Raw genomic sequence first — 13,898 nt, 5'->3', positions numbered from 1 at the left:
GTAGACCCTTTTTGAATACTGCATGGGCTGTTATTGATTGCAACAAATGCAATGTCTCTTTTTCATGTTAATGGTAATGAGCATATGGTACACTTTCCGAGGAAACAACCTCAAGCCCACAGTATCAATTCTATTGGAAAAATTTCAACAATTACTATTGGAGGTTTTGAATTTCCTCTTCCTACTTCCAAGAAGAAATATGATATTCTTATTGTAGGCGATGTGCATATCCCCGTTGAGGTAACCTAGTGTTATTCAAAATTTCTCCGGTCTCATGTTATTCGGAATGAGTTTGTTAACAAGACTTGATCAACCTTGTTAATGGATTCCTTTTTATGAGCATGAGATGGATGAAGTTAGAAAGCACAACCTGTACCCTCTTTTTACTTTTTTTATTTATATTAAATAAATCAAAAATAGTATTTTATGTCTGTTTTCTGAATTATCCTTGCAATAAAAAATACCCCGAAAATAAAATTTCTCCAAATCCCTGGAAATGAAATATGATTTTTTCCAGAATATTTAAAAATTATTGGCACTGAGAACACATCAGGGGGACCCACCATGTGCCCATGAGGGTGGAGGGCGCGCCCACCCCTTGGGCGCGCCCCTACCTCGTGGACCCCACGTGGGTCCCCTCCACTTATCCTTGCACCCACACACTTTGTCTTTCTCCAAAAAAAATCACCCACCAGCTCAAACCCGAGTTCTAGCTCATCTTGATGCCATTTTTGATCTCCTTGATAAAAGCTCCATTCACAAAACTGCTTTGGGTGATTGTTCTTCGGTATGTGACTCCTGCAATGGTTTGTTCTAGTGCTTTATTTATTGCAATTTTTTGCTGCTTGGGTGACCCTGTTCTTGAGCTTGCATGTCAAATTTATGTGGTCAAAAGTAGTTTTTAATGCATGATATGGTCTCTAGGCACTTGTAGGAGTAGTTGCTATCAATCTTGTTGAGGTTGGTTCACTTTTATTTTTAAGTTACTAAAAATTTCAGAAATTTTCAGAAAAAGATGAAGAGATTCTTGAGGGGCTCATCGAGCCGAAGCTCTAAGGATAAGCAAAGTGAAGAGAATAAGAAGCCCAAGTATAATCTCCCTCGTACTACGGAGGTTCGGCCGTGTGAATGGCCTTGTGATGAGTTCTTGAGAGAAGTCGGGATTTATGAAGATTTTTATTATTTGGCTGAGAATGCAGGCCTCACCGACTTCCTCCACGACCAGCGCGAACAGTATCTCTTACTCACCAATATTTTTGTGCAAAATTTTCATTTCCATGCTAGGAGATCGCCACCTTCGGTGGAGTTTTATTTATATGATGAGCATAAGGAGATGTCACTTTATGATTTTTGCCGGGTTTGTAGGATACCCTTTGAGGTCAGCATAGAGGAACCACATCGTAATGATGTGGAGGGATTTATTGATACAATTGCTGTAGGGGAAACGAGGAAAGTTTCCGGTGCAAGAATCACTAGCATACATTTTTCTGTTCTATGTTACTTTGCAATATTTGCTAGTAGATGCTTAATTGGTCGCGGGAACTGTGGAAATCTTAGTGCACCTGATATTGATATTTTGCGCCATGCTCTGTTTCGTGATACCACTTTCAGTTTAGGTGCTATTGTTGCTAAATGGTTAAATCTGAACCGTAGAAAGGGCTGATAACCCACAAGTATAGGGGATCGCAACAGTTTTCAAGGGTAAAGTGTTCAACCCAAATTTATTGATTCGACACAAGGGGAGCCAAAGAATACTCTCAAGTATTAGCAGCTGAGTTGTCAATTCAACCACACCTGGAAACTTAATATCTGCAACGAAGTATTTAGTAGCGAAGTAATATGATAGTAGTGATAACGGTAACAAAAGGTAACAGTAGTAAAAGTAATGTTTTTGGTATTTTGTAGTGATGATAGCAATAGCAACGGAAAATTAAATAAGCGAAGAACAATATATGGAAAGCTCGTAGGCAATGGATCGGTGATGGAGAATTATGCTGGATGTGGTTCATCATGTAACAGTCATAACCTAGGGTGACACAGAACTAGCTCCAGTTCATTGATATAATGTAGGCATGTATTCCGAATATAGTCATACGTGCTTATGGAAAAGAACTTGCATGACATCTTTTGTCCTACCCTCCCGTGGCAGCGGGGTCCTTACGGAAACTAAGGGATATTAAGGCCTCCTTTTAATAGAGAGCCGGAACAAAGCATTAACACATGGTGAGTACATGAACTCCTCAAACTACGGTCATCACCGGTAAGTATCCCGATTATTGTCACTTCGGGGTTAACGGATCATAACACATAATAGGTGACTATAGACTTGCAAGATAGGATCAAGAACACTCATATATTGATGAAAACATAATAGGTTCAGATCTAAAATCATGGCACTCGGGCCCTAGTGACAAGCATTAACCATAGCAAAGTCATAGCAACATCAATCTCAGAACATAGTGGACACTAGGGATCAAACCCTAACAAAACTAACTCGATTACATGATAGATCTCATCCAACCCATCACCGTCTAGCAAGCCTACAATGGAATTACTCACGCACGGCGGTGAGCATCATGAAATTGGTGATGGAGGATGGTTGATGATGACGATGGCGACGGATTCCCCTCTCTGGAGCCCCGAACGGACTCCAGATCAGCCCTCCCGAGAGGTTTGGGGCTTGGCGGCGGCTCCGTATCGTAAAATGCGATGATTTCTTCTCTCTGATTTTTCTCTCCCCGAAACTCAATATATGGAGTTGGAGTTGGAGTCGGAGAGGCAACAGGGGGCCCATGAGGTAGGGGGCGCGCCCTAGGGGGGCAGGCGCGCCCCCCACCCTCGTGGAGAGGTGGTGGGCCCCCTGGCCTTCATCTTTTGCAGGTATTTTTCTTATTTTCTGAAAAGTTGCCGCGTGAAGTTTCAGGTCATTCCGAGAAAGTTTGTTTCTGCACATAAATAACACCATGGTAATTCTGGAGAAAACAGCGTCAGTCCGGGTTAGTTCCATTCAAATCATGCAAGTTAGAGTCCAAAACAAGGGCAAAAGTGTTTGGAAAAGTAGATACGACGGAGACGTATCAACTCCCCCAAGCTTAACCTTTGCTTGTCCTCAAGCAATTCAGTTGATAAACTGAAAGTGATAAAGAAAAACTTTTACAAACTCTGTTTGCTCTTGTTGTTGTAAATATGTAAAGCCAGCATTCAAGTTTTCAGCAAAGATTATAACTAACCACATTCACAATAACGCTTAGGTCTCAAGTTTACTCATATCAATGGCATAATCAACTAGCGAGCAATAATAATAAATCTCGGATGACAACACTTTCTCAAAACAATCATAATATGATATAACAAGATGGTATCTCGCTAGCCCTTTCTAAGACCGCAAAACATAAATGCAGAGCACCTTTAAAGACCAAGGACTGACTAGACATTGTAATTCGTGGTAAAAGAGATCCAGTCAAGTCATACTCAATGTAAACAAACAGTAATGAATGCAAATGACAGCGGTGCTCTCCAACTGGTGCTTTTTAACCAGAGGATGATGACTCCCCCTACCACCAACAAGCATCAATCCATGGCTTGCTCGAACCAATGAGTGCCTCCAACTAACAAGAGTCCCAGGGGGAGTTTTGTTTGCAATTATTTTGATTTAGTTTGCATAAATCATGGGACTGGGCATCCCGGTGACCAGCCATTTATCTCGTGAGTGAGGAGCGGAGTCCACTCCTCTTGAGAATAACCCGCCTAACATGGAAGATACAGACAGCCCTAGTTGATACATGAGCTATTCGAGCATACAAAACAGGATATTTATTTGAAGGTTTAGAGTTTGGCACATACAAATTTACTTGGAATGGCAGGTAGATACCGTATATAGGTGGGTATAGTGGACTCATATGGAATAACTTTGGGGTTTAAGGAGTTTGGATGCACGAGCAGTATTCTCGCTTAGTACAGGTGAAGGCTAGCAAAAGACTAGGAAGCGACCAGCTAGAGAGCGACAACAGTCATGAACATGCATTAAAATTAATCAACATCGAATGTAATCATGAGTAGGATATAATCCACCATGAACATAAATATCGTGAAGGCTATGTTGATTTTGTTTCAACTACATGCGTGAACATGCGGCAAGTCAAGTCACTTAAATCATTCAGAGGAGGATACCACCCTATCATACCACATCATAACTATCTCAATAGCATGTTGGCACACAAGGAACCCGCCTTGCAATGCTGAAGACAACACTGCGCGCCAGACTCGTCGTCCTTGAAGCTTGGTTTAGGGGCTACTGAGGGAGTCCTGGATTAGGGGGTCTCTGGACAGCCGGACTATATCCTTTGGCCGGACTGTTGGACTATGAAGATACAAGATTGAAGACTTCGTCCCGTGTCCGGATGGGACTCTACTTGGCGTGGAAGGCAAGCTAGGCAATACGGATATGTATATCTCCTCCTTTGTAACCGACCTTGTGTAACCCTAGCCCCCTCAGGTGTCTATATAAACCGGAGGGTTTTAGTCCGTAGGACAACATACAATCATACCATAGGCTAGCTTCTAGGGTTTAGCCTTTTCGATCTCGTGGTAGATCAACTCTTGTAATACTCATATCATCAAGAACAATCAAGCAGGACGTAGGGTTTTACCTCCATCAAGAGGGCCCGAACCTGGGTAAACATCGTGTCCCCTGCCTCCTGTTACCATCCGCCCTAGACGCACAGTTCGGGACCCCCCTACTCGAGATCCGCCGGTTTTGACACCGACAACCACCCTATCATACCACATCACAACCATTTTAATAACATGTTGGCACGCAAGGTAAATCATTATAAGCTCCTAGCTAATCAAGCATGGCACAAGAAACTATGATCTCTAGTTGTCATTGCAAACATGTTTATTCATAATAGGCTGAATTAGGAACGATGAACTAATCATATTTACAAAAACAAAAGAGGTCAAGTTCATAGCAGCTCTTCTCATCTCAGCCAGTCCATCATATAACATCATAATTGCCTTTCACTTGCACGACCGAATGATGTGAATAATAATAATAGTGCACGTGCATTGGACTAAGCTGGAATCTGCAAGCATTCAATAAACAGGAGAAGACAAGGCAATATGGGCTCTTTTGTCAGATCAACAAGTATGCATATAAGAGCCACTTCAACAATTTAATCATGGTCTTCTCCTATCGACCCCCAAAGAAAAGAAAAAGAAATAAAACTATTTACATGGGAAAGCTCCCAACAAGCAAAAGAAGAACAGGAAATCTTTTTGGGTTTTCTTTTTAATCACTACTACAAGCATGGAAATTAAACTAACTAAAAGCTACAACTAATTTTTTTTGGTTTTTCTTAATGTTTATGAAACACACAAGAAGAAAGCATAAAAAGGAAAATAAACTAGCATGGATGATACAATGAAAAAGTATGAGCACCGACATCTAGCAATGAGTGTGTGAACATAAATGTAATGTCGGTGGGAAATACGTACCCCCCCCCAAGCTTAGGCTTTTGGCCTAAGTTGTTCTGTGGCCACGGCTGGCCTGGCGGATATCCATAATAGTAGCTGGGGTCGTACTGCGATGCAGCGGCTATCGCCTGCTGAGCTGCAGCGTGGCGACGAGCGGCCTCCGCTCTCCTCTCGTACTCATCTGCCTCCTCTCTGGTAATGGTATATCTTCCTCTTGCCTGATAATCAAAGAAGGCAGGAGCAGGGAGAGTAATACGGACAACACGGCGTCTGTCAAAGATTAGTCGATACTGGAGAGGTGATTCGTTCCTCTCAACAAACTAGTGGTGAACCATAGCATTAAAATCTAGATAAGCAGGAGGTAATTCAATATCATCTTTGCGTATGGCTATACCAAGAAAATTAGCTATGCGGGTTGCATAAATTCCACCAAAGAAAACTCCATTAAGTCTATTAAGATGCAACCTACGTGCAACAATGGCTCCCAAATTATAAGATTTGTTTCCTAACACAGCACTCCTAAGAATACTGAGATCAGGGACACACATGTGACATGCCTCATCTTTACCATTAATGCATCTACCTATAAAGAGAGCAAAATAATGTATAGCTAGAAAGTGAATGCTCCCTATGGTAGCTTGTGTAATATCTCTAGATTCTCCCACAGTTATGCTAGCAAGAAAATCTCTAAATTCAGATTTGCCAGGATCCCTTATACTACCCCATTGTGGAAGTTTACAAGCAGTGGTAAAATCCTCTAAGTCCATAGTGTAAGATTTATCATAAAGATCAAACAGGACAGTTGGAGAATTACGTGAAGTTGAAAATTCAAACCTCCTCACAAAGGTACTGGTGAGGTTGTGATACTGGCTACACTTCTCTTCCTTGAAGCTCACAAGATCAGCGTTACGCAAATATGCGTTGAATTCTTCCTTAATTCCCGCTCGATCCATAAAGTTCTCAGAAGGCCATTCACAAGGACGCACTGGAGCGTCTCTTGGTGGCTCACCATCAGCATCACGCATTGCAAGCCTGGATCCTTGCTTCCTTGAAGAACCACCTTGGAACATTTTCCTAAACATTTTTCTTCCTGTGAAAAATTCTGAAATTTTTAGTAACTTCAAAATAAAAGTAAACCAAACTTAATAATATTGATAGCAACTAATCGTACAAGTGCCTAGAGCCTATATCATGCATCAAAACTACTTTTGACCAAATAAATTTGACATGCAAGCTCAAGAACAGGGTCACCTAAGCAGCAAAAATTTGCAATGAATAAAGCACTAGACAAAAACTAATTGGACCAATGGAGGAGTCACATACCAATGAACAATCTCCCCAAGCAGTTTTGTGAGAGGTGCTTTGAGCAAGGAGGTCGAAAATGGCAGCAAGATGAGCTAGAACTCGTGCTTGAGATAGATATTCGTGTTTGTGGGAGGAAGAAGAAGTGTATGGGTGAAAGATTAGTGGAGGAGGGCCACCATGGGCCCATGAGGTAGGGGCGCGCCCTCCACCCTCGTGGGCAGGTGGTTGACCCCCCTGCTGTGTTCTTAGTGCCTAATATTCTCAAATATTCTGGAAAAAAATCATATTTAAATTTCAGGGCATTTGGAGAACTTTTATTTTCGAGGTATTTTTATATTACACGGATAATCAGATAACAGACAAAAAAATATTTGTTTTTATTTTATTTAATATAAATAACAGAAAGTAAAAGTGGGGTACAGAAGGTTGTGCCTTCTAGTTTCATCCATCTCATGATCATCAAAAGGAATCCACTAACAAGGTTGATCAAGTCTTGTTAACGAACTCATTCCGAATAACATGGAACTGGAGAAATTTCGAATAACACTATGTTACCTCAACGGGGATATGCACATCCCCAATAATAAGAATATCATATTTCTTCTTGACAGTAGGAAGAGGAAATTCAAAACCTCCAAATATAATCGATGGCATTTTTCCAATAGAGTTGATACTATGAACTTGAGGTTGTATCCTCGGGAAGTGTACCGTATGCTCATTACCATTAACATGAAAAGTGACATTGCCTTTAGTGCAATCAATAACAGCCCTGCAGTATTCAAAAGGGTCTTCCAAGAATAATAGACATACTATCATCCTCGGGAATATCAAGAATAACAAAGTCCGTTAAAATAGTAACGTTTGCAACGACAACAGGCACATCCTCACAAATACCGACAGGTATAGCAGTTGATTTATCAGCCATTTGCAAAGATATTTCAGTAGGTGTCAACTTATTAAAATCAAGTCTACAATATAAAGAGAGAGGCATAACACTAACACCGGCTCCAAGATCACATAAAGCAGTTTTAACATAGTTTCTTTTAATGGAGCATGGTATAGTTGGTACACTGAGATCTCCAAGTTTCTTTGGTATTCCACCCTTAAAAGTATAATTAGCAAGCATGGTGGAAATTTCAGCTTCCGGTATCTTTCTTTTATTTGTAATAATATCTTTCATGTACTTAGCATAAGGATTGGTTTTGAGCATATCAGTTAATCGCATACGCAAAAAGATAGGTCTAATCATTTCAGCAAAGCGCTCAAAATCCTCATCATACTTTTTCTTGGATGGTTTGGGAGGAAAAGGCATGGGTTTCTGAACCCAAGGATCTCTTTCTTTACCATGTTTCCTAGCAACAAAGTCTTTCTTATCATAATGTTGATTCTTTAATTGTGGGTTATCAAGATCAACAACAGGTTCAATTTCTATATCATTATCATTACTAGGTTGGGCATCATCATGAACATTATCATTAACATTACCACTACTTTCAGGTTCATTACCAGATTGAGTTTCAGCATCAGAAATAGAAATATCATTTGGATTCTCAGGTGTTTCAACAATAGGATCACTAGAAGCATGCAAAGTCCTATCATTTTTCTTTTTATTCTTTTTAGAAGAACTAGGTACATCTATATTATTTCTCTGGGAATCTTACTCAATTCTCTTAGGATGGCCTTCAGGATACAAAGGTTCCTGAGTCATTCTACCAGTTCTAGTAGCCACTCTAACAGCATTATCATTATCTTTACTATTCAATTCATTGAGCAAATCATTTTGAGCTTTAAGTACTTGTTCTACTTGAGTGGTAACCATAGAAGCATGTTTACTAATAAGTTTAAGTTCACCTTTGACATTGGCCATATAATCACCCAAGTGTTCAAGCATATTTGAATTGTATTTAAATTGTCTACCAAAATAAGCATTAAAATCTTCTTGCTTAGCCATAAATTTATCAAACTCATCTAAACATGGGCTAGCAAATTTAGTAAATGGGATTTCAGCTTTATCATAACTATAGAGAGAATTTACCTTTACTGCGTGTGTCGGGTTATCAAGACCATGAGTTTCTTCAGTAGGTAATGGATGAGGATTATATGTTTCTTCAACATGCGGTAAATTAAGACCATGTATTTCTTCAACAGGAGGTAAATTCTTAACATCTTCAGCTTTAATACCCTTTTATTTCATAGATTTCTTTGCCTCTTGCATATCTTCAGGACTAAGAAATAGAATACCCCTCTTCTTCGGAGTTGGTTTAGGAATAGGCTCAGGAATTGGCTCCGGAGGTGTCCAATTATTTTCATTTGTCAACATATTATTCAATAGAATTTCAGCCTCATCTGGTGTTCTTTCCCTGAAAACAGAACCAGCACAACTATCCAGGTAATCTCTGGAGGCATCGGTTAGTCCATTATAAAAGATATCAAGTATTTCATTTTTCTTAAGAGGATGATCAGGCAAAGCATTAAGTAATTGGAGAAGCCTCCCCCAAGATTGTGGGAGACTCTCTTCTTCAATTTGCACAAAATTATATATATCCCTTAAAGCAGCTTGTTTCTTATGAGCAGGGAAATATTTAGCAGAGAAGTAATAAATCATATCCTGGGGACTACACACACAACCAGGATCAAGAGAATTAAACCATATCTTAGCATCACCTTTTAATGAGAACGGAAATATTTTAAGGATATAAAAGTAACGAGTTCTCTCATCTTTAGTGAACAGGGTGGCTATATCATTCAGTTTAGTAAGATGTGCCACAACAGTTTCAGATTCATAACCATGAAAAGGATCAGATTCAACCAAAGTAATTATATCAGGATCAACAGAGAATTCATAATCCTTATCAGTAACAAAGATAGGTGAAGTAGAAAAAGTAGGGTCAGGTTTCATTCTAGCATTTAGAGATTGCTTACTCCATTTAGCTAATAACCTTTTGAGTTCATTTCTATTTTTGCAAGCTAAAATAGCTAAAGAAGCTTCTTGATCAAAAACATAACCCTTAGGAATAACAAGTGATTCTTCATCATCACTTTCATCAGTATCATCAGATTCAATATTTTCAATTTCTCTAGCTCTAGCAAGTTGTTCATCAAGAAAATCACTAAGTGGCACAGTAGTATCAGGCTTAGAGGTAGTTTCATCATAAGTATCATGCATAGCAGAAGTGGCATCATCAATAACATGCGACATATCAGAACAAATAGTAGAAGCAGGTGTAGGTGTCGCAAGCTTACTCAAAACAGAAGGTGAATCAAGTGTAGAGCTAGATGGCAGTTCCTTACCTCCCCTCGTAGTTGAGGGATAGATCTTGGTTTTTGGATCTCTCAAGTTCTTCATAATGATAAGCAGATATATATCCCAAGTGACTCCAAGAGTAGAGCTATGCTCCCCGGCAATGGCGCCAGAAAATAGTCTTGATAACCCACAAGTATAGGGGATCGCAACAGTTTTCGAGGGTAGAGTATTCAACCCAAATTTATTGCTTCGACACAAGGGGAGCCAAAGAATACTCTCAAGTATTAGCAGCTGAGTTGTCAATTCAACCGCACCTGGAAACTTAATATCGGCGGCAAAGTTTTTAGTAGCAAAGTAATATGATAGTAGTGACACTGTTCAAGATATCTTCTGATATTCCGATAAATCGACCGATTTATCGCTTACCAGTGTCTGACCGATAAGATATATCGGCCGATAAATCAACCGATATGACGATAAATCGGCCGATATGCCGATAAACTAGCCGATTTGCCCCTTATCATGGGTCGACCGATAAGTTCCCGATAAGTGATATCCCCAACATTGAGTAGTGATAAAGGTAACAAAAGGTAACAGTAGTAAAAGTAATGTTTTTGGTATTTTGTAGTGATGATAGCAATAGCAACGGAAAAATAAATAAGCGAAGAACAATATATGGAAAGCTCATAGGCAATGGATGGGTGATGGAGAATTATGCTGGATGCGGTTCATCATGTAACAGTCATAACCTAGGGTGACACAGAACTAGCTCCAGTTCATTGATATAATGTAGGCATGTATTCCGAATATAGTCATACGTGCTTATGGAAAAGAACTTGCATGACATCTTTTGTCCTACCCTCCCATGGCAGCGGGGTCCTTACGGAAACTAAGGGATATTAAGGCCTCCTTTTAATAGAGAACCGGAACAAAGCATTAACACATGGTGAATACATGAACTCCTCAAACTACGGTCATCACCGGTAAGTATCTCGATTATTGTCACTTCGAGGTTAACAGATCATAACACATAATAGGTGACTATAGACTTGCAAGATAGGATCAAGAACACTCATATATTGATGAAAACATAATAGGTTCAGATCTGAAATCATGGCATTCGGGTCCTAGTGACAAGCATTAAGCATAGCAAAGTCATAGCAACATCAATCTCAGAACATAGTGGACACTAGGGATCAAACCCTAACAAAACTAACTCGATTACATGATAGATCTCATCCAACCCATCACAGTCTAGCAAGCCAACAATGGAATTACTCACGCACGGCGGTGAGCATCATGAAATTGGTGATGGAGGATGGTTGATGATGACGATGGCGACCAATTCCCCTCTCCGGAGCCCCAAACGGACTCCAGATCAGCCCTCCCGAGAGGTTTTAGGGCTTGGCGGCGGCTCCATATCGTAAAACGCGATGATTTCTTCTCTCTGATTTTTTTCTCCCCGAAACTCAATATATGGAGTTGGAGTTGGAGTCGGAGAGGCAACAGGGGGCCCATGAGGTAGGGGGCGCGCCCCCCACCCTCGTGGAGAGGTGGTGGGCCCCTGGCCTTCATCTTTTGCAGGTATTTTTCTTATTTTCTAAAAGTTGCTCCGTGAAGTTTCAGGTCATTCCGAGAATGTTTGTTTCTACGCATAAATAACACCATGGTAATTCTGCTGAAAACAGCGTCAGTCGGGGTTAGTTCCATTCAAATCATGCAAGTTAGAGTCCAAAACTAGGGAAAAAGTGTTTGGAAAAGTAGATACGACGGAGACGTATCAAGGGCCACGTCCTCGGAGGCATCTTTGCCTCGCGCCTTGCTACACACTTTAACATACCTATTAGGCATTTTGAGAAAGAGGAAAAGTTGTTGCCTCATATTTTTCTAGATTATAAGAGCATGGTAGCACATGTTTTTATTGTTAAGCATAAGAAGAATATGCTTAACTATAGACTGATATTTTATAAGAAACATTTTGAGACTATTACCCTGCCTGCTCCTTATTTGTTCAACGTATTTTCAGGCACGTACCTTCTTTTGCCGGAGGCCGTTCAGGCATACCAGAGCCTCACAACAGCTCCAAAGCTGGAGCCACTATCTGATCCTCACCGCTAGTCTGTTTACCAGTGGGATCCGGAGAAGATCGCTAACCAGTGGCACCCCGAGGACCCTCCTTAGTACACCGGAGAGGGAAACTTTGATCCGTGGCCATAGACCAACTTAGGCCAAAAGCCTAAGTTTGGGGGAGTACGTATTTCTCACCAACATTACATTCATGTCCACACAGTCATGCCAATTGTCGGTGCTCATACTTTTTCCTTGTATCATCCATGCTAGTTTATTTTCTTTTTAAGCTTTCTTCTTGTGTGTTTGAAAAACCTTAAGAAAAAAAATCAGTTGTAGCTTTTAGCTAGTTTACTTTCCATGCCTGTAGTAGTAGCAATTAAAAAGAAAACCCAAAAATATTTCTCGTTCTTCTTTTGCTTGTTGGGAGCTTTCCCGTGTAAATAGTTTTATTTCTTTTCTTTGGGGTCGAGAGGAGAAGACCATGATGAAAATGTTGAGTGGCTCTCATATGCATTATTATTGACCTAACAAAGAGCCCACATTACCTTGTCTTCTCCCTTGAATTGAATGCTTGCAGATTCCAGCTTAGTCCAATGCATGTGCACTATTATTATTATCCACACTATTCGGTTGTGCAAGTGAAAGCCAATAATGACGATATATGATGAATCAATTGAGATGAGAGAAGCTGGTATGAACTTGACCTCTCTTGTTTTTGTAAATATGATTAGTTCATCGTTCCTAATTTAGCCTATTATGAATGAAACATGTTTGTAATGACAATTAGAGATTATAATTGCGTATGCCATGCTTAATTAGCTAGGAGTTTATAATGGTTTACCTTGCGTGCCAACATGCTATTAAAATGGTTGTGATGTGGTATGATAGGGTGGTATCCTCCTTTGAACGATTCGAGTGGCTTGACTTGGCACATGTTCATGCATGTAGTTGAAACAAAATCAACACAGCCTCCACGATATTTATGTTCATGGTGTTTATATCCTACTCATGCTTTCATTCAATATTGATTAATTTTACTGCATGTTCATGACTGTTGTCGCTCTCTAGCTGGTCGCTTGCCAGTCTCTTTCTAGCCTTCACTTGTACTAAGCGGGAATACTGCTTGTGCATCCAACTCCATAAACCCCAAAAGTTATTCCATATGAGTCCACCATACCTTCCTATATACGGTATCTACCTGCCGTTCCAAGTAAATTTGTATGTGCCAAACTCTAAACCTTCAAATAAAAATTCTGTTTTGTATGCTCGAATAGCTCATGTATCAACTAGGGATGTCTGTATCTTCCATGCTAGGCGGGTTATTCTCAAGAGTAGTGGACTCCGCTCCTCACTCACGAGAAAATGGCTGGTCACCAGGATGCTCAGTCCCATGCTCAAATCAAATCAAAATAAATGCAAACAAAACACCCTCAGGATTGTTGTTAGTTGGAGGCACCCGTTGTTTCGGGCAAGCCATGGATTGATGCTTGTTGGTGGTGGGGGAGTACAAACTTTACCATTCTTCTTGGGAACCGCCTATAATGTGTGTAGCATGGAAGATATCGAGATCTCTCGGTTGTTATGCTGACAATGAAAGTATACCGCTCAAAATATTATTCATCTCTATTTCAAAATTGAGCTCTGGCACCTCTACAAATCCCTGTTTCCCTCTATGAAGGGCCTATCTATTTACTTTTATGTTGAGTCATCATCCTCTTATTAAAAAGCACTAGTTGGAGAGCACCGTTGTCATTTGCATGTATTATTGTTAGTTTACATTGAGTATGACTTGACTGGATCTCTT

Source organism: Triticum urartu, chromosome 6A (assembly GCF_056163025.1).
Source record: "Triticum urartu cultivar PI428250 chromosome 6A, HENAU_Tu73, whole genome shotgun sequence".
Classification (NCBI taxonomy): domain Eukaryota; kingdom Viridiplantae; phylum Streptophyta; class Magnoliopsida; order Poales; family Poaceae; genus Triticum; species Triticum urartu.
The sequence above is the reverse complement of the archived record's forward strand: the minus strand, read 5'-3'. Positions refer to the sequence as shown.